Here is a 21701-nt window from a genome sequence, read left to right as displayed (position 1 = left end):
TGCAGGTTTTGTTTTGAGAAAAGGTTATGCTTGTGCATTCTTTCAGTGTTGCTCTAGGACTTTCTAGCATTCTTCTGCTGGAGACCTTGAAATGCTACGCTGATAACAATTAGGTTAGCCCTGGAGATTCTCCTGAAAGTCATGGAAAAGTAAGATACAGAGTTTTCAAAGCTCAATTTACAGAAACATCCTTTTATTTTGAATGCCTCCTTTCAAAACCTCAGATACCAAGACCCTGAGTTCTGAGAACAGTAACTGAATGCTGAAGCTCTTGTGAAAATCAGGCGTCACATGTATCCATACAGTATCTAAACTCAATAACAAGTTAACATCTGCCCTACCTACATTTAAAGAAATCCCACGGTCATCATTTCACCACCCATCAATTTGATCCATTCCAGTTCTGAAATCTCCAAAGAAGGAAATCCTGCAACCTTTCCAGTATTTGGCCACCTGCACAGAGGAAACATTTTTCAGTATATCTAATAAGAATCTAATTGGCCCAACTTTTGGCTGCTGCTGCTGCTTGTCCTGTCACTGGGCTCTCTGTGAAGAGCCTGGCTCTGTTTTCTCTGTGCTCTTCTCCCATTAGGTGTTTGGAACCAGCAGTAGGACCTTCTCTTTGCCTTCATTTCTCACAGCTTAACACACCCAGGTGACTCAGTCTGCTCACACATGCACGTCACGCAGCTCTATAGCTGTCCTGGTGGTGTCTATAGCTCTCCACTGCACCTGCTCCAGTATGTCAATGCCTTTCTCATCCTGAGTACCCCCAAACAGACACTTCAGATACAGCCTCAGAAGTACTGAACAGAGGACAATAAATGCTTTCCAGACAAGTGGCTACACTGTTGTTAATACAGCCTATATAATCTGTCCCAGATGCAAGATCCCAGATCCCATTTGCCCTTGAACTTCATGAGTTTCTGTCAGATCATTCTCCAGTCTGTCCAGATTCTTTGAACCACAGCTGCTCCCTCCAATGTCTTACTGCCTACAAACTTGCTGAGAGCTCACTCCATCCCACCATCCAGGTCATGAATAAAGATATAAAAGTGTTATCCCCACTATGAATCCCTGATGGAGGCCACTTGTACAACCAGTCACCAGTTCTGCTTCATATTGTTGATTGCTACTCTTCCAGCATGGTGGTCCAGCTGATTTTCTACCCCTGCTGTCATCCACTTACTGAATCCATACCCCACTAATTTGGCTCTAAGAAGATAATGGGAGACCATATCAAAGGCCTTGGTAGAATCAAAGTACACAACATTCACTGCTCCTCCCTTCATCCCAGAGCGAGTCATCTCATCACAGAAGGCAATCAGGTTGTTCAGGTATAATTTACCCTTGATAAGTCTGTGCTGGCTGGTCTCAATCACCTTCTTATCTTTCCTGTGCTTGGAAATGCTTGTAGGAGATTCAGTATGTAACATTCCCAAGGAGTGCAGCTCAGCTGAGTGGCCTGCATGGCCTCAAATTCTCCTTGTCCATCTCAAAGACGGATGTGTATTTGCCTTCTTTATTTCTGGCTTCTTCGTAAAATACTATTATTTCAGTCAATTAAAAAAACCTACAATGGACCCCAATATGCTATTAGAAGGTTAAAATCGATCAGGTCTCTCTTTTATGGGAATTTTTTATTCTAATGTAAAAAACTTGCAATATTTTCGTTTCAGTAAATTGTGATGTGGTTCTGCTAAAGAAATTTTTACCCTAACTAGCAATCTTGTCTCAAACTCTTTTGATTTACATGAAAAATACATATTTTCCAATAAATATTCTGTAAGAAAATGAAAACCAGACATAGTAATTTCCTTAAATCACTTTTAATTACTAAAAAAACTTTCCTGATGCCAATAGATATTTAAAATATTACTTTTTTATAAAATAAATGCAAACAATCAGCTTGGTAAATACCAGAACACAAAAGGAGAGAAAACAAATTATATACTTGTCAGTCTAACTACTTTGTAATTACTACATAAAGCTCAAATTTCAGAGAAGAAGAAACTGATTTCTCATGAGACCAGAAGGAAGATTGGTGTAAGAGCTGCTTAGGCACAAGACCAAAAGAGAATCTAGTGACATCTCCAAGAGACTGCACAAAATGCTGTAGACCTGAATAAAGAGAAAAGTGTTTGAGAGCATGGTAATATGCTGCAAGGCTGTACTTGGACTCATCTTTGAAAGGTCTAAGCAACTGCAAGCCACAAGGCCACCACTGCTTTATGTAAGGCCATGGTAATGGTTTTGTTCAGTTTACTAAAACTCTGCTCTTGCACGTGTTTGAAAGCACACGTGTATGAGGCCTGATCTACACATTTCTTCTTTGCTAATGTTTTGTCATTAGATGAGTAGTGTTTTAATGTAAAGAGTTATCCAGGTGCAGAGGTAACTGCAGCTGTTTACACTAAACCATTTTACTAGCAAAGGTAGGCTATTTCCTGTTCTACACTGTAAGAGCACCTTTTTACATGTATGACATCTTCTACCCTCAGATATTGTAGTGCTTTGCCTGTCCTGGCCTTAAAAAGTACACTAAACAGAATAATTACAGCTAATCTAGAGCTGAGGAGGTGCCTCTGCCCGAGGTTTCTTCCTTGGTAAGCTTTAGCAGTGGAGGTGGCACTTCTTGGTGATCATGGGGATGATAAGATACTGCTCAGTCTGCATGTGTGGCTTGGTGTCAGTAACCAGAGCCCTGGAATGGGATTAATTAGCAGGGATTATCAGTGTTGTTCAAGCACTGTGACCTGTGTGCAGACAAAGCTTTGATCATTATACAACATCATAGAAAACTGCATAGCAGTTTTTAGCAGCACATCTCCCAGGTTTGTTATCAGAGCTAACAGGTTTTAGGTTCTGTCAGTTTTACTAGGGAAGCCTGATGATTTCCAGAAATTTAGCTTTGGAGAAAGCCAGTGGTCCCATGAGGAAAAGAGTTGTACATAGGAGCTGGATCAGTTTGTTTACTCTAAATTGATTATGTTACATCACTAGCAGTATGTAGTAGAGGACTTGGAAAGCTAGATATGGCCAGGGCAAGGACCACCACTATTTACGTTGCAGATGTTGTTTTGACAAGTAAATGAAAGTAGACTTGCCCCGTTTTTCACTGGGGGCAAGTTGTAAAAATTGTAAAATTATGGCCAAATAATATGAGTCATGTTTTATTTTAAACTGACACAATATAAGCATGTGATTTATAATAGCTTAAAATTGGTTATTAGTGTATTCTGTGTTGTTTTTAACTACTTTCCTTACTTTTTTTCTTTTGATGTTCAAGAATCCAGTTTGTATTTATTTTGCATGAGAGCAAAATTCAGCAGAGTGGGATGACAATTGACATAACACAGAGGAAGTCAGGGTAGAGAATTATCTATGTGAGTTACTATAAGCAAAAAAGAATGTCTTTTCTAAGCACAGAACATATTTTAAGCCCAGCTACTTCCTTTTCTCACAAAAGAAAAAAAAAAACATAGCTCCTTTAAAATCAAAGACGCTACAATGATTAGTACCAGGAGAGCATCTTATCTGTGATTAAAGTAGACTTGGTGATTGATTCATTGTGGGGGTGGGGGGTGTTGAGGGGGGAAGGACTGAAATCACAGGTGAACAAGTGATGTACTCCCAAAGCTGTCTAAAGTAAATGGGTTTACATGTGTGAGGTGGGTAGGACTAGAGAGCAGAAAATGGAAGCAGAAGAAGAAATACCGCAAACCACAGCTAATTTGGCCCTCAGCTTTCTTATGCTGTCGCTGTTTCTGCACTTGGAGATGAAGCTGCAGCCACGTTTCCTCTGCAAGGCAAGCAGAAAGGGTAGCTGAGAAGCTTGCAAACTGCAGAGTTAAGTGCAGTGCTGCAGGAGTTTTCATACTGATGTAAATGTCAGCTCTTTGATGTTAGGTACTGCATAGTCCTGCAGAAATTAAGGCAGAGTTCCCATCCTGTGTTGAAGAAGACAACAAGGAAGCCAAGAGGCTTTGTTTTTGCTTTGAAGCAAAGATAAACAGAGGCTGTCTACAAATGAAATATTCCCATGTTCCAATGTGTTTTTCAGTTCCTTGAATAGCTATAGTTTTGTTTGAGCTCAAGTTTAAGAAATGTTTTAAGCTACCCATGGAAGGAAAAGGCTCCAAGACTTTAAGGCTGTGCTGAGTACAGAATAAGGGTATTGGTGACACTGGACCAACACTACACTTACTGTTGCAGACACTTATAGAACCAATATTTACTCACAGAAAATTTTCCAAAAAAATAAGAATCAGACATGCTTAAATATTTGTGATGGGGCAAGAAACTGTTTCCATTCTACTCACTGTTTGCAAACCACATGGTTTCTGTTCAGATCCTGCTGGGAAAGAAAGGGGAAGAAAGAAAACGTGGGGCAGATTGTGGAATCTCTTCTATTTCCAAAGCAGAGTAAACACCAGTAAATATAACTATGTAATCTGATATTTTTGTGTCTTTTTCTGCATTATTTTGGCTGCTGAATATTGCAAAGGAGAGGCTTTAGCTATTCTTATACATGGCAAGCAGGTCAGCTCTTTTCACTAATTGTCAGGCAGAATCTATTTTTCAAGATTATTATCTGAGTACCAAAGAATAGTGTTAAGACACCATTAAAAATTACAAGAAAATATTATTTCTTGTAATTTAGTGCTTGCACAAAGGCAGAAACACACACAAATACATGAGTCAGAAAGACTGCTGCAGTGAAGAGCTCACAAAAAGGGAAACGGAGGAGAGACAAGTACATAATATAATGAAGAGGGAGGGAGGAAGCTGTGGGTGTTTTCTTTCCTCTTCTGCATGCTCTTTGTGATGAGAAAATTACTTCGGAGGTTTAAGCATTAGATATTAAAAAAAAAAAGTAGCAGAGAAACCATGAATGAGACTGTTCTTTTGAAATAAGAATTACCTTATAAATGAAATTAAATAGCTTCTGCTGGGACAGAAGGTGTCATAAAGTATGTGATCAAAGTGACCTACTCTGTCAGGTAGCAAGTGATGTTTCCCCTTTTGCTCAGAGAAGAGAAACAATTTGTATAACCTATCATGTCAGTATTTTACTAATTTGCTTTCTTATCCATTACTGGGATGTTTTCTGTCAGTTACCAGGTTCCTCTTGGCTCTGTCCTTCATTATGTTCACTTGCAGAAAGTAGTATTAGCTTGAAACAAATCTCTCAAGGAGAAAGATGTATTTCTCTAAGCATTCTAATAAACCTGAAATATTATTGCTTCCAGCAGTCTCTAAGGAAAAGTAGGAAAAAAGCCAAGTCAGAGTATCTTTTGGATGAGGAACTATTTAAAAATATATGTAGTCTATTCTATCTTAATTTGGTTTCTATGAAGAAAATAGTAATTTCATGACAAGGAGCACAATATATGGTACAGGAGTGGTTGTGCTGTGGTTAACCCTGACTGGCTGGAGTGGAAAATGTGACCTCCTCTGTCCCATGCATGGAGAGCTACACGGGTCAGCTCTTCACTATGTTTTAGGAGCATCACAGGCACCGTTCCCTGACAGTATTCCCCATCTAGCTTTAGAGTATCCCAGCTGGTACACAAGGAAATTACATACTAAATTCCTAAGTCTTCCAAATACCACTCCACTTGGTAGGTAATAATAGCAGTAATACCTAAATAGTAATTATGAATATAGCAATACTAAACATTGAAAGATAAAAATATTCTCCTATGAAACTTACAGGAGAAGGTAACTTCTTTGTACTGCAGCCCTGAGATTATTCCCAAATGTTTCAATAACGATGCTGTAACAATTTTAGGCAACAGTCTAACAAAGTGGATAGATACATTAAATGTAAGATGAATGTAGCATATATGTGAAAATTTACAGCCATGTAAATAACATGAGCACAGGGGATTAAAGTTGATGGCTGAAACAGTTAAAACTTTCAGTTTCTAAAGGCTCCCCCACTGTCCTGGAGAATTTCATAACTGATTTTCACATGAGTAGAAAATTTTAAGATTTAAAATCTCATTCCTGAAAACTGTCCATAAATAGGCATATTTTTTATGTCCAGGTGAAATTTTTCAAGCTTAAAAGTAATGATCAATCTCAAAAATCAGCCTCCAATTTGAAAATTTCTCTTTTTCCCCACTTATCTCTGACACTAAAAGTTCAGCAGCATAAATAGTGCCCTCATTGACTTCACCTGGTGAACTGACTGGGTTGGACCTCAGTAAAGAGTTCTGGTCACACCCAAAGTCCTTTCAGAAAGATGACCTCTGTGTTGTAGGAGGTAGTGAAGCACTATAACAATATTTTAACCACTTCAATAAATAGTCATGTCACCAAATAGACACAAAGCAAGCATCTGAAGAGTAAGGGAGTGTCATGGATTACGTATTTATCACTTGAGCAGAAGTGCACTTGAAAAACATTCCGATAAAAAGAACTACCTGAAAAATAGCTATCCTATGGTAAAACTACTGCAAGCTGGTACCTAAAGTGAAGAAAATGTGAATAACAGCATCTGAGGACTGATTCTTTTGATTTTTATTCAGGAACATCACTCTGATTGAGGAGAATTTTACCCAAAGAAGCATGAGATCCATTGGGTGCCTTGGGATTTACTTACACTGGCCTTGGCAAAACCATTTTTGCCTTGGCAATGAAAATTTATGGCTTAAAGGAAAGGCCCTAGTCCAAAAGGAAGAAAGCCCTGGGGCCAGTATGAAGTTGGATACAGCAGGGTCTCAGTGCATAGCAGGTGACTACAGCATGGGAAGCTGCTGCAGTGAAAAAAGAGGTAGCAGGCAGCCTTCATGTCTGAAATTAAATGAAACCATGCACCTCCCATCTCTAAGGCTAGAAACAACCAGTTTGGGCCTTGTTATCTTCCTGATGGGGAGAAATTCCCAACACTGGAAATTTCCAGAATGGACATTTTCCCTGCTGAGCATTTTTCGGCTGAGAGAAACCTGAAGTTTTAGCTGACAGGACATATGGGACCTGTTGCTAGCTTAGGAAAAGTTTATAAAGTATCCCAAAGGAAGTTACTAGTATTATTTAGTATTTATGTATCATATTAGCTTTCTAAAGCATGGAATAAATTACAGTTGATTTCTTAATTAACTGATACTCAGCAGATGGGGAAAACAGACATTGAGAGGTTAGAATAAGTTGGCCATACAAGTAAATGGCAGTCAGGAACATGAATCAGTATCTTCTGGCAAACGGGGCACCAGGTCTTTGCCAGTCTGTGACAATATGGCTAATCTGGTACCCACCCTGTGCTTGTTTGCTCCTGTTTGCCTCCTGCCAAGAGGCAGTGCTTTATGCTTGCTGGGAGGCCCCTCATCCTGGCATGCAGGATGGGCTGGCCACAGTCACTGCTCTACCCCAGTCCTCTTTACCCAGTGAAGGACTTTATTGTTCATGTACAAAAAAGCCTTCACTGTTGACTTTTCAATACTTAAGTTCAAGCTTCTTTCTTCACACCAATGTCAAAACCCTTAGAGACCTGATCCAAAGTAACTAACGCATTTTAATCCTCAACCCTTTAAGTCATTTTCTAAAAAGTTATCTTGTTTAGGAGATGATTTACATGATTAAAATCTTAATTTCCTGACATCACTGAATTTCAGCTAATGCATTTCAGGTATGATGGACAACTGTTCAATACAATTGTCTTAAACAGTCTATAACCTATGGCTTGGTCTGCTTTGTTAAAATCTGTCAAGTTTTCCCCTTTCAGGCTGGAATCTGTTTTGCATGTCTCTGGATGACATGAAACCTTTAAAGACCATTTAAAAAAACCTCTCTGATGCCCTCCCTTTTTCTGTACAGGATGCTCACTTCATTGCTATCTGGGGATGCCAACACCAACACTGACCCTACTCCCAGGAGGGATGTCATATTGCAAGCTCAGCCCCTTAGGCTTGATTTCTGCCAGACCAGCAGCAGGCCTAATTGTACCTACAGGGAAAATTGCTGATGTTAGAGAAGGACTTGGGATTCCAAAGCACTGTTGTCTGGATTAAAATCCAGATCCTTGGTAACAGTTTTCCTAAGCTAAAGTTGGACTACTCAATTCTTGGAACATTTCCATGTGAGGAGAAGCTCAACTTCTGTGAGTCCCAAATCTGAAAATTTCTGCAAATATTCAAAACATTTTTCATAAAACCACTTGGCTATGTACTCATTCCTTTCAGGGGCTTAACATACCATCTATCTGTCAGCTTCCCATGAATCCACTTTACTCCTAGAAAACTTAATATGGAATAAAAAAAAATTATTCATGGCATAATTACAGAAGAATTTCCCTCTTGGAAATATTCAGAAGCCTTCTGGACATGTTCCTGGGCAACTCTGTTGGTGTCCCTGCTTGAGCAGAGGGGTTAGACCAGATGACCTCCAGAGGTCCCTTCTAACCTTAACAAGTATAAAACATGTCACTAAATAATCTTTTGTCTTAACTTTCACTTATGCTGCAGTTCCATCACAATTTAGCAATTCTTCACCCTTCACCCCTCCCACACTAGTCCCCCTTCCCTCCCTTGTGCTACCACTGCTGCATGGTTCAAACTGAGGAGATCCAGTTCACAAAACCAGCATTATGTTTAAGTCCCTGAACTGGTAAACTGTGGATCAGAGGAGCACCAACACCCGCATAAGAGAGAGGCAAGGAGGCAGGCAGGGTTGATTTATCAGTGAATCACAGCCTTAGGCATGCTCCAAGGCATGTTTTGGCCACAATAGCCAGGAGCCATCTCATCAGCACTACACCTCTAAAACACCATCTTCAGGAGTATGTTCCCTTCCCATAAACATATTCAATGTGGAGGTTTTCTGTTTGCCACTGGATATGCAGAGAGAGTCAACAATTTTTTTTGAGACCCTTCTGTTTCTCTACAGACACTGTATTTCTCTATCTCTGTAGCTCTTTGATTATACTGTGATTAAAGGTGTGGATTAATTGCTCAACATCTGTGAGAATGAAATGGAATAACCTGAAATTTGCTTGAGAGCGCCCTTCCTGTGATGTGCAAAGTTCTGTTTCTTCCACTCTTTTGTCTTAGGAATAGAAATTTAGACATATTTCACTGTAATTTCACTAATTTTGAGAATCACGTGTAATTAAAATGTTGTTACTGTGTGGAAGTTTCAGCCTTTTGAGATTACTGGCATCTCTCACACATCATGCACACCATGATGATAATGCAGTTTTGGTTTCGGAGGCCAGTGTGGCACACTGCCTCTGTGTCCCATTTGTACTCTTTGAAACATTGCTGCTTTTTTGCACTTTCAGAGGCTTGGATGCATCCTTCCCTTGCAAACGGACAAATTTGGACACCTCATTCTCCAAATACTGCTTTTAAATTCAAAGACTGCTAATGGCTAAATAAGGTGCAACTCAATACCACTAAATTAATGAGAATATATCCTTCATCTTTTGCAATATAGGAACCTGCTACAGTGCTGGCTACAAACTTGTCGAAAAAAAGATACTCAAAAGACATGAGAACCATATTGGTATATAACTAATCAGAATCTGACTTAGCCATAACAAAGCAAAGTAGCTTTTTCACATTTTATTTTAAAGAGATAGTAAAAAGAACCACAAAGACCTCCTTCCCCCACTACACAGAGAGTGACCTTATTTCTTACCCTTTCTAAAGATTTGGAAAAAAAACAGAGAATGATTCAGTATTACCTGTCATACTCGTAATGTATAAACTGCTATTGAAAGGGCAGCTTACGGAGCAGATACTCAGGACATGCAGAGGCACTGAGCAGTTACTCACATGCTAACTGTGGTTTTCCCTTCATATTATCCTGCACACAGTCTCTAGCATTCAAATCGTACTTCATCCTTTTGTTCTGTTCAGGCCTGATCCCAGTTTTTAAATGGAAAAATGTATTAAGAGAGTCATAATCATAATGCTCCCCCTGGTTCCACTAGCTTTGGAAGAACTGCATTTCATACATTATATGTAACCAAATTAAAAGGCTCAAATTTTTTGTGAGCGATTCCTGGCTCACAGAGGCTGGGTATAATTATTTCTTCTAGGGTATTGCATTATACTGTAATTTGCACAATGGCCCAAAAGCCTTCCAGTGTGCCAGCAGAATCAAGAACTCCACCACTTTACAGTCAAGTGCAGTGCTGCTGCTCTGCTTGTTTCAGCATGGGTAGACAATTAGATAAATAGGGTGGAATTAACCCCCTCATCCCCAAATTAGGGGTTGTACTAGTATATAAAAAGAAACATTGAGGTTGGAACATAAACTTATTGACTTAATTTCTTTGAAAGTCACCAACATAATATTAAATAACACATGAATTAATTATTTTGAAGTGTGCAACTTGAAATGTTGAAGAGGTTCTACAATAGATTTTCATACTGAGATTCATGAAATTGTTTCCCCTGCAGCCTTTGAAAGCAGAAACCATCCTTTCTGTATTTCTGTACACAAATGTAAAATTAGGTACCATTGAGTCACAGCTGTCTCAGTGGACAGAAAACATTTTTATTGTGACAAAAAGTACCCTCATATGAAGCATTTCAGTAATGCCACCATTTCAGCTGTCAGCTGACATTCAGCTTGACATTTACAAGGTGACTTCAATGACATTTCTGTAATTTGACTAACTAATGAACCTGAATAATCAAGCGATGATAGCTGAGAAAAAACACAAGCATCTGAAGCACATCTTCAACTTACATTTATTTCACAAATTGCGATGAAATTTTGATGATTCTAAATATTTTTGTGGTCTCTCTAAATCTTGGTTGGATAATGAATATCACAAAAGCAAAAAACGTAAAGGAAAATTCATCCCAAATCATTGTTAAATTTGTTCACCTGGGCTCACCATTAGTTTCTTACAGAACAGAATATCTTATTCTTCATATCAGTGACATTTTTTTAATAGCTTATAATAAAGCTCAATAGTTTTTCTGCTCCCAGATTAAATTGTGCTTTCTTGATATTAGATTATTGCAGTGAATTGCCACTTTCAAGACATTGGTTGAAATGGAAAAGGTAACTGTACCAAAGAGAAATACCAAAAAAGTAAGTTTAACTTTTTTCTTTAGTTGTCAAAGCAATTATTTAGGCACTCATTTAATGAATTTTTGAAGCAATTTCAGAGTTTTCATCCTGCATTATTACCTTTTTTTGGATATAGAAATAAATGTTCAGGAAAGAATAATACTTTATATTTCATATAATGAAATGTATAATTTCATATATATTTTCTGAGTTCATCTAGTACTTACTCTGCAAGTATTATTTTAAGAATGTCTGGATCTGGAAAATTAAGGCATGTCACCATAATGAGTTGCTGTCACTCCTTTCTCTTGTTATAGCATGGCTAACATCAACATTGCAAGAGATTACATCTATTCTCTTAAATATGTTTATTTAGATGTATCTATTTTCTTTTTTCCTTTGGAAGTGTTGGAAGCTAAATATATTCCTTACTATTATAATTTTCTAAAGAAATGCAGTTGCTTTTAATAAGTCAAAGAAACCTGCTATCTCCCCTTCCCTTCCCTTCCCTTCCCTTCCCTTCCCTTCCCTTCCCTTCCCTTCCCTTCCCTTCCCTTCCCTTCCCTTCCCTTCCCTTCCCTTCCCTTCCCTTCCCTTCCCTTCCCTTCCCTTCCCTTCCCTTCCCTTCCCTTCCCTTCCCTTCCCTTCCCTTCCCTTCCCTTCCCTTCCCTTCCCTTCCCTTCCCTTCCCTTCCCTTCCCTTCCCTTCCCTTCCCTTCCCTTCCCTTCCCTTCCCTTCCCTTCCCTTCCCTATTCCCCTCCATATTTCCCCTCCCCTCCCCATTTTCCCTCCCCTTCCCATTTCCTCTCCCTTCCCCTCCCTTCCCCTCTCCTTTCCTTTTCAGTTTGAGAGGTTGTAGTTCTCTAAAAGCTTTGCTTTTATGCTTGGAAGCACATTGATACTAAAAACTATAGAATAGCAAAGGACAGGGAGATTTTAATTTCAAAAGAGGGTGTTCTTTTCAACTCAGAAGACTTCATCTGAACTAGTCATCTGGACTCCTTTCTAAGCACTAAAGATCCAATGATCGCTATAGCAGGACAGTTGGACCATGCTTAGAAAGTTTCTATTTCCTCTCAGTGAATTAGGAAAGGAGGTTAGGATGACTTGGTCTGACAGACACCTCTTGCTCTTGCCATCCAAAGTTAGAGGTGAAGCTCTCCCAGAGCCCCACCTGTATATCAGCTATAAAAGAGCCACTGGGAACTGTCAGTTCTGGCTGTGAAGAAAGACCAGCCTGTTTAAAAACCAAACCAATACAATACGTGGGGAAAGATTTGTTTCTGATGAGGCAACCTAGCAAGAGTAACACTATGAGGCATCTGGCATTTGGTTCCTATTACAGGGAACAGTGAGGACAGGTCAATGATACAACCAAGAGAAATTAATTTCCTCACAGGAAGTGTACTGGCTGTCTTTTTAATTACTTCTGTTCCAAATGCTTCCATTTTATGACTTTGAAAATGTGCACTTTATTTTTATACTTCAGTGGGTGATCATGCATCTCTCTAGATGGGTAACCAGAGTGTTATATGGAGTGTTTTTTTCAAGGGTGAAAAATCCCCCATACCTCACAGCATTTTGGAAAACTTATAGTTTAGTTGGTATTTTGGGTCATATAGGCATTGTATGGAATAGTCTATATTGGTACAGAACTTTTAGGGCATAACCCCAACCCAATTTGCATGATTATACTGGAATGCAGCTGCTTTTATGTAGCCACCCTCACTCTTCTTGTATCTAACTCTGTCTCAAAGGTGCAGTAGCTGCCTCAACCAACAAGATATAACCTGAGAGAAAGAAGTCCTTGAGTAGAGAGAATACATTGAGAAGTCCTTCTGACTTGGAATGTTATTTATAAGACTGAGTGGGGATTTTCTGAAGATACTGTTTTGCCATGAAATATTTATTTAATTAAAGAAAAAACATTTGCAGGTATATTTGCACCATATTTGTAATGGCTTAGACTGCCAGTCTCCCACTTGCCTCTTCGTTGTTCTGTTGGGTTTTTTTGGTTCATACTTTCCTATTCTACTGCACTTTTCTGGCTCATTATCTTTGTCCACTGATGGGATACATGCCTGGGAAACTGTACAAGCACAGGGCAAGCTTGCAGTCACTCTACAAGTTCCCGAGTAGAATACTCTCAGCTCTCAGTACTTCTTAACCCAGAATTATGTGTGTTTTTGTTATTTATTGTGTATCAATGGATTTCACATAGGACAGGATCAGCTTCAAGTTCAGCTTCACCTCTTCCAAAGTACAGCTCATCATAAAGAAAGTTCAGCTTTGTCCCTGAGTCCTCAAGTTGCAAAGATATTCTTGTGAAATCTTGGCAATCCTGGGAGCTGTCAGACACGTGAGTACCCTAAGGAAAGTGGAATTTGCACATTTTTTATTTTCCAAATGCAAATTTCTCTACTGAGCATGAGCAATCTGTGATTTTATAAGAATTAAAAATCTTACAAGAAGGGAAATTGACTGTCTGAATATTATTTTTCTGTGCAAGATGGACCTTTTTAGCCCAAATCACCGGGGATGTGCAAAGCTACAAGTAACAGGGGGGAAAAAATCTATAACAGAAAGTATCAGCTGATTGTGACAACTATGCTGCTCTCTGCCCTGCCTCACAGTCATCTGCAGACCTACAGGGCTCAACACCCATAGCACAATGAATTAGGTATTTGAAACGTTGTTTACCCATTTGCTACAGACAAAACCAACATTGTACCACCCTACTAGGAACGCATATTACCCTACTTCTGCTCTTAACACTGCAAGTGTTGGATGTATGAAACAGCTTGACTTTCCCTGCCATCCCCATGATCTCTGCTCTTTCTGCCCTAGTCACTCAAAGCTCAAGAATGACGCAAGTCTTGTTCACTGGGGACTTCTCGATCTTGCCCCAAGCTCATCCCTCAGCTTCTAACATGGGAGGCACACTCGAGTCATAGATCTGGTCATAGCAGTTTCGTATCCTGGCCACTTCAGTTGATGTTTCATGCATGAGAGGGTAGACCAAACTCTGTAGTCCTACAAAGTATCATCTGCTGAGCCTGGAGCTAATATGAAATCAGCCTTGAAACCAAGGAGGAGTAGATCCAGCAAGCCTTATCTCCATCAGGAGACACTTCATGTACTGCCAGTGTAGACCAGAAATGTAGACACGGACAGGGAATGCTGGTGTTTATGCTGATGTCATGAAGCAGCATATTTGGGAAAAGTATCACAGATATTAACTGATTGGTTGGGGCAGGGGGGGGGAGTTTCAATAATGGTTTTCATCACAAATTTTGCAGTCTGTTCTCCCAGCATGTTGAAGAGCTTTTTCTAGCATGTGCAATTTTGGGCACCACAATATAAAGCTATTAGAGAGTGTCTAAAGAAGGGCCATGGTGAAGGGTCTGTAGGGGAAACCTTATGAGGAGTGACTGAGGTCACTTGGTCTGTTCAGCCTAGAGGAGACTGAGAGGAGACCTCATTTTGGTCCAACATCCTCTCAAGGAGGAGTGGCAGACACTGATCTCTTCACTCTTGTGACCAGTGACAGGACCCGAGGGAATGGCCTGAGGCTGAGTCAGGGCAGGTTTAGATTGAATATCAAGAAAAGTTTTTCACCCAGAGGGTGGTTGGGCACTGGAACAGCTCCCCAGGGAAGTGGTCACACCACCAAGCCTGACAGAGTTCAAGAAGTCTTTGGACAATGCTGTCAGGCACGTGGTGTGATTCTTGGAGTGCAGTGCCCTGTGCAGGGCCGGGAGTTGGACTCGGTGATCCTAATGGGTCTCTTCCAGCTCAGCACATTCTATGATTCTGTGATTCTATGATTCTATGTTCTCAGCCCTCACATCCCTGCAATATCTTAATCTTTTTGTAAAGCCTTATGATTTCAACAGGATTTCCACCAGTATACCCCTCATTACTCTTTATTGCAACCTGCATATTGAAGCCAGGCAGCTAACAGAATACTGTACTTGCTTTTAGCCTTCCTCCTATACACACAATTGCATGTAGAGAAACAATCATCTAAGGACACAGTGGATTTTTGTCTACTTCTATGGAAGCCTGTACAGCTAGCTAGTAAATATAAAGCTTTAAACTATATGAATATCTCTGACAGTCCTCAGGATGTATGGTTATTACAATTGAAAATCAAAATATACTAAATTAGTACCAGTGTGAAACACTGTAGTCCATAGTCTGATAATATTTTATTTGGCTGAAAAACATAAATAAAACCACACCAAAGACTAAGCCAAATTCACCCAATAGCTCAGTGGGTCTCAACTTCAAACTTAAAATCACTGGTATTCTACTGAGGGAGAATATGGCCCATATCTTTAATCCTGTTTAATATTAGTTAGCTAATATAATACTCCATATGAAAAGATTTTGCTTACATTAATACAAACATGTTAAGTAAAGAGAAAGACAAATGGTGATGCAAATAAGTTAGCAGAATTTAGGAAAAATATGAAGCAGAACATTTGCTCCTCAGATTTGGACAGTGATAGCTTACCACATTTATGAATAATTCCTTACAGTTTTTTATCACTTTCTGCCCCAGCAGCTAAATTAGTTTTACAACTATTAATTGAATTGTCCAACTTCACTACGCACTGGGTGATAGAAAGGATTATTAACTCCACTTTACAGATAAGGAAACTGAGACAGGGAGAGGAAACGATTAGCTGGAGGTCACACAGGGAATCATAGAGAGATAAATCCCAGATCTCTCCATCTAATGCATTAAGTGCTGAACATTGCTACCACTCCACACAAACAGCCATCAGAAATGAGACACATTTCAAAGAGAAACAATTAAAGCAACATTTCATCAAAGAGAAAAGCTTCTGAAATTCATCCTACTCTAGTGATCCCAAATGTTGTTCTCTTTTGTCTCTGTCACATCGTTTTAAGTGCAGATTATCCCTCCTTCCTTGCTGCCTTGCACCATTGGGCCAGCATGTGCAGCACATGCACTTCCATCTCTCCTGTAGCCCCCCTGCAAATATCTGCCCTACCTACATACTGCACACTGCTGAGTATGCACGGAAGCACCATTTCTATCGTACAAAAGCCGCTTCCAAGTACAAAAGCTGATCATTCCTTAGCACTCCGGTACATGAAGCACATGTCTGCCTCTCCAAAAAGACAGTGTCTATACAGATGTAGGACATTTTTCTATTAAGAAGTTAATGGGCAAGTTTACAAGTAAGCTGTGCCAGGGTCAATTCTCTGAGAGGATCAAGAGGGGTAACAAGTAAATAAATAAATAACAATATACCTTATACTTTCAGAGATTTGCTTGGCCTGACTTCACTCACACTCTGGGTGTCCAGGAGAGCTCTGTCATATTCAGCTTACACAGCACTTTACAATTTCAGCTATCACTACTCTGAATAAGGTACTTGATTAAACTAATTAAAGTGGTGTTTATTAGCTTACAGCCATTAATAAGCAAGCTGGTTAAACACTTGCCACAATGTATCAATCAACAGATTAGAATTTTCTTTGTTTTCCTGTAAGCCTACATGTTTTTGTTATAATTACCTTAGTACTTAGCTCTGATCCTGAAATTCCATAAATCAACAGATAGGTTGCCATTAATTTACACAGGAAATACACCAGGATCTCTATCAAAAACATTTTATAAAGCACTGTATGTAAGCAAATAAGGTGTCTATATGATTATGGTTTTGAAGAACTTTAGCTTCTGGCTTTAGGACTTCTATGCATATTCTTGTCTCAAATTAATACTTGTTCACAAATTATTTGTTCCACTTCTAATAGAGTGAAGGAGGCCTAATGACTTTAGTTTAATGGGTCATGTCTATGCTACTAAAGAAGAAAACAGAATTATTACATAGCAAACATTAGGGCAGTTGTGCAGATTCATATCAAACAAAACAAAATACTTCAAGAGATAGCATTAACTATTAAAAAAATCTTGTTTGAGCTACAGCATTTTTGAAAACCATTCTTAGGTTTTGCTGTGCAAGTTTGTAAAATAAAGAGTTCCTAAATAGCCACATGGATCAAAAATCAATGTATTTTAAAAACGTTTCTTAATGACTGCTAATTTAGTGTGGAAATAGCCTTCAGAAATTTTCAAAGTTAGGTAAAAGTATGTTTGTCTGGATGGGTTTCAGTGGAATCACTGGGAATATGATCTGATGAATTATTTTCTTAGAACTTGAAGATTAAACTTCAAAAAACTATCTGGAAATCAAGAAAATGCAATTAGATAAAATCAGAATGACTTACTAATCATTACTGACCCTACAACAGTTGTCTCTGCCTATTGCTTGCTATAATTATAAATAGTTTTTACTGGATTGTCCGGATGTCTCATACAAGGCCTAGAACATGAACACATTCTAATTTACCTATGACATTCCTTAGCTAAAAGGATAATGCATTACATTTTAATATTTGGTCTAGATACATTAAAAAGTCTTTATTCTGCTTGTGAGGTGAATACTCTGCTTATTCACTTATAATTGTTCTTGGGACCAGTTATATTTTGTTGGAACAAACTAGAATGTGTAAAGAATGACAGACGAATACTTAAAAAAAAAAAAAAAAAGCCAGAGTGAGTTTGGTTTATAATAAGACTTTTTCAGGCTATCTAAGAAAAAGAATTTATAATTGAAGACGTCTGTCTTCTTAGTAACAGCTGTAATAGTCTTTAAACTCAAAGCCACATGTTTAGACTTCAGCTGTAGGCCATTACACATCTGTGACTTTCACCCTCCATCAGCTGAAGAACTTTTTGAATCTCTACCTAACGGCAACTGTGTTGTAGAAAGGAAACAACCCAAAACCAAAAAGTAACAATAACAACAAAAGCAACCAAGCAACCAAACAAGAAAAACCCCTATACCCAAAATTCTGGAACGAAGCACTGCCTCGCTTCCAGGAGGCACTGCTCCTGTTCTTTCAGGCTAAAAGGGGCTCAGAAACCCAGGAATTTCTTCCACCAATGTTATTCTACAGAGGGAAAAATTAATGGTGTACAGTCTCATTAAATGCCTAGGGCTGTGTCAGGGCACTGGATTGTCACATCTGCACACAGATTAATTTCCAAACCCATCTCCAGAATCTTTCCCATTCTTGCCTCCCAAGTCCCAGCACAGAGGCTTGGTCTGTTTCGGTTCCATTTTAGATGCCAAGAAGAACTGAATGTTCTGCCACAAAATCCAGGCTACAACTGCATCTCTATTTGGGCTGTGTTTTGAGGCTATGCAATTACTGCACACTGGTGCAGTCTACAGAACAGTGTTTACACTAACTGGGCTTCTTTTCAGGGATGTCTGACCTGATGGTGGTGCTCCATATGGCCACCCGTTTCACTTCAGCCCTGCTGGGGACACATGAGCCTGTAACAGTGCTTGCTGCTCCAGAGCACGACTTGTTGCAGTGAGTCAGTTCCATCACAAGAGTGTGTTTGTAGCAGATCTCCTGACTGCCCCACTCTTTGATTTGCACTGCAGAGGGGTTTCAGGGAGCCTAAACTGGATTCCTTGTAGGTGAAACTAAACTAGAAAATGTACTTCAGTTTCATTTAGGGCACTGCAGCCACTAGTGGACATTCAGTGTATAAGATCAGATGAGATCCAATTTGAAATACACCCCCTGAAACACACAGAGTGTGTGGTCCTCAGCACTAGCTACTTCCCCCTGCAGGCCTGCTCTTCCTGCAGCACACTATCTGCTAACTTCAACACAGCCTCAGAGAGTTTCAGACCACATGTGTGGTCTTGATGATTGTGGGGGTTTGGGAGTCCAACTTAAAACTGCTGCAGAGTAAAACCTCTGGACTGCACATAATATAGACATAAAGGCCTCAGAACCATTGAACTCAATAACTGTTCCTTTTATTGCACCAAATTACTTGCTAATATGGATGTAGCAGAGAGCTCTTTGCCATTAGATAGTAGCCTCTGATGCTTAATCATGCCAACCAGAGGACAGGTATTTTAGATGTGTGAAAAAATATATGCAGTTTTATCACAATTTTTACACCTGAACACTTACGCTCATCTCTTTGTTGCTTTAACTCTATGGCACTACTGGCAATAAGGCTGCAAATAGGGAGAGGTGGGAGACCTGTCATCATAGAGACCCTGAAATAGGTTGATGACTATTGGTTTTCATAGCTCTGCTTACTTAAGACTAAAATTCCATCATGCAGCTTTTACTGACAGTTTATTTAAATCCTGCAAATGCAGTTTTATTTTATCAATGCACTGTATATCAGATTAACTTTTGCATGCTTTTTTTTAATCTCTGTATATCACCTAGAATTAAAAGTAGAGTCACTGAAATAAATACATAAGTGAACTCAAATCCACCATAATTCTGCTGGTTTGATTCTGATTTCATGCTAGAATTAATCAGAACTAAAACAACAGAAAAAAAAATCAAAGCCATATATTTCCATAGCTGGTACTAGTACATGTCACAGAATCAGAAGGTTGTCATCTAGCAGCACAGCAACTTCTGCTGTTGTAGATTGCAAATACTAAACTAAGGAGAAAATCATGATGGAGCCTAAAATTAATCTGATGCAAAGCCCAAGAGAGATCCTCCACAGTCCTTGTCAAAAGGGAACAGGAAAGATTCAACCAACTATTATTGGTCAGGATTTAAAAAGTGGAAATGAAGGTTTCCACACACCACTAACTTCTGCCATGTCATTTCAGTCTGCAGTAGAATCAACGTACAAAAGAAAATAAATTATGACATAACTACAGACAAAGACCAAGGCTGCTTTAGATTAAGTTACATCAGGGATCTGCACCATCTGTTTTGTATTGAAAAAGAATAATATTTTAAGGGACGTTTATTTCAATATACTAAGCATCTTAAGAGCTCACATAGTCCTTTAAAGTATACCTTGAAATTAAAGACAAAGTCCAAAAGTGGAAACTGAGGGTCCTCAGCATCTTTCAAGAGACATTCAACAACTTCACGATACCACTGTAAATGGAAAACAAGCCTAATATACATGATTCTTGCCTGAATCCTGTAAAAATAAACACCATTAGTTATACTGTGCTACTCACATATTTTATATTCATATCCTGTAAGTTACAAAGGATAATCTTCAGTCATAATATTTACAGATAAATTTCTGTTATACAATTTTATGGAGAACTTTATAAAAACAAAATATTTGTTTCTTTTTAGTCATGGATGGACCTACTGAATTTTCATACACTAGACTTCAGACAAACCAGATTTAAAATACATACAGCTTTTTATTTATTCACTGGATATGAAATCCACTTTTTTTGTTGGGTTTGTATAACTTTTCTCTTATTATTCAGATTTCACAATGTCCTTGCATTGTTTGCCTTGGTGAATTCACTAACTTCAGGGTTTTTTAGCAAAAAAAAATTGATGAACCACCACATATTATCCTTGAGCACTGCAGTTACAGTTCCCTTTATACAATTTAGGCAACTCACCCATGCTAGGACTGTCATGGTCAGTTGTCTTTTTAAATGAGTTATCCAACATCATGTAAGATATAAAAGGGCCCTAATGGGATCTGTTTTTTTTAAATGGTTCTCAGAAACTAGAGTTACAAAGACCACTTCTCTGCAGCTTCCCTGTTTCCTCCCTCTAGCTGTCAGTGCAGCAGCATGACTGTCTGGCTGACAGAAGGGAGTGGGCCCCTCTATTCGACACTCATGTCCAGTTTTGGCAACCTCAGAATAAGAACAACATGGGCATGCTGGACCAAGCCCTGCAGACAGACATTAGGATGTTTAAGGGACCAGAAACACAATATACAAGAAGGAGCTGAGGTATCTCAGGAGGAGAGATGACTAAGTGGGAATCCAGATTCTGCTTTGAACTGCCTGACTGGGTTTACAAGAAAGATAAAACCAGACTCTTCTCAGAGCTGCACAAGGAAAAGACGACAGTCAGGTTGCAATAAAGGGAATTCTGAGTCGATACAGAAAAAATTCCTCTGTGAGAGTACTTAAGGACAGGAACAGGTTGCCCAGAAAGAGCAGGAGTCCATCCTTAAAAAGACTCAGATTTCGGCAGGACTACCCACTGCAACTTGAAAGCCGATTCTGCTTTGAGCAAGGGGCTTTATGTGGTGACCTCCAATAGTCCTTTCCAACTAAATTCTAAGCCTATGTGCATGGGTTGCTACTCCTACCACAGTAATACCTCTCATATCTAGCTTCTACATCTGCATCTATACACTAAATCTGTCATCCAGATCCTCATAATCCTGCATCCTGATTAATTCAAAACTGCTGCTTTCAGGCCATCTGTTATACATATTCCTTCCTGCCCTCCCCCATTGAGTATATACAAGATACAGTGGTTATGATATTCCCTGAACACAATTCTGATGTTACTGCATTTTTGTGTCTCATCACAGCATTTCTTATCTCCCCCCACAGCACAGGAGATTCGCTTGTCCATTTGTCAGATTCTGCCACTGGAATCAGCCTGTGCTGGCAGATCTGCATGGCAAATCGTAGGCCGTGACCAGTCCTTCTGAACTGGTGCACAAATGCCTTCCAGCCTTCCATATTCTTCTGCACAGAGTTCAATTATTGTGATTTTTTGAAGAAGCTGCCAGATGATGCATGGCTGGAAGGGTCATGGTGTTTGTCAGTATCTTTCTTTAAAATGAT

The 21701-nt window shown here is 39.2% G+C and overlaps 1 protein-coding gene across 1 annotated transcript in view; it reads right to left on the bottom strand.

The window, feature by feature from the left end:
* The window catches only part of PIP4K2A (phosphatidylinositol-5-phosphate 4-kinase type 2 alpha), a 134242-nt gene extending 117856 nt beyond the window's left edge, over positions 1 to 16386 (bottom strand). The window contains exon 1 of the mRNA XM_069006653.1: positions 16319 to 16386. The gene's annotated coding sequence lies outside the window, so the exon portion shown is untranslated. The remainder of the gene's footprint in view (positions 1 to 16318) is intronic.
* Positions 16387 to 21701: the final 5315 nt, after the last annotated feature.

The sequence above is a fragment of the Aphelocoma coerulescens genome, chromosome 2, assembly GCF_041296385.1.
Source record: "Aphelocoma coerulescens isolate FSJ_1873_10779 chromosome 2, UR_Acoe_1.0, whole genome shotgun sequence".
In the NCBI taxonomy this organism is placed as follows: domain Eukaryota; kingdom Metazoa; phylum Chordata; class Aves; order Passeriformes; family Corvidae; genus Aphelocoma; species Aphelocoma coerulescens.
Note: the sequence above shows the minus strand (reverse complement) of the source record. Positions and strands in the feature narration are given on the sequence as shown.